Consider the following 775-nt stretch of genomic DNA (forward strand, 5'->3'; position numbering starts at 1 on the left):
GGGTTAGTGGAATACCAGAGAGGAGGAGGTTACAGTAGTCCAGACGGGAGATGATAAGAGCATGTACAAGGAATTTGGTGGTCTCAGGGGACAGGTAGGGGCAGATTTTGGAGATGTTGCGTAGGTGAAAGTGACAGGACCTGCAAATGTTCAAATCAAAGGTGACATCAAGACAACGTGCCTGAGGTGAGGGACAAATACCAATGTTGTGAACAGAAATATGTCAAGAGGAGATTTGGAATTAGAGGGAGGAAGATGATGAGTTATTTTTTATTCAGGTTGAGTTTCAGAAACCTATCAGCCATCCATGATGAGAATGGCCATCAAGCCTTTATAAGTGTGATGGTCTGGTATCCAAAAACATTTGGTGTTATAGTCTACATACCCCAACATAAATTAATAAAATTTCATAAATCATCCCGCTTTAAAAAGAATGGGCGTAAGAATGAAACGTACTAGGAACAACGTATGTAGCGGTTTCTTTTCATCGTAATTCTCCTGCTTTCGGGTATGCTTAGTCATTGGCTACGTAAGTCAGGTCATTTTAATTTGGGTTTGAACCTTTTTTTTTTTTTAAGTTTATAATTGTACAAGTTTTGAGAAACAGTGGGGAGAAACCAAGCAGGGAAAAGATGCTTTGATTTCTTCCTAGCAGACAAAAGATCTTGGTAGATAACATGCAGTGTGGGAGTTTATATGATGAGACTAGAATAGATGTATGTATGCATTGCAAAACAGTTCCTGCAACTCAGAAAACTTTCAGAAGCCGAAAATG

The sequence above is a fragment of the Pyxicephalus adspersus genome, chromosome Z (genome assembly GCF_032062135.1).
Source record: "Pyxicephalus adspersus chromosome Z, UCB_Pads_2.0, whole genome shotgun sequence".
Taxonomy (NCBI): Eukaryota; Metazoa; Chordata; class Amphibia; order Anura; family Pyxicephalidae; genus Pyxicephalus; species Pyxicephalus adspersus.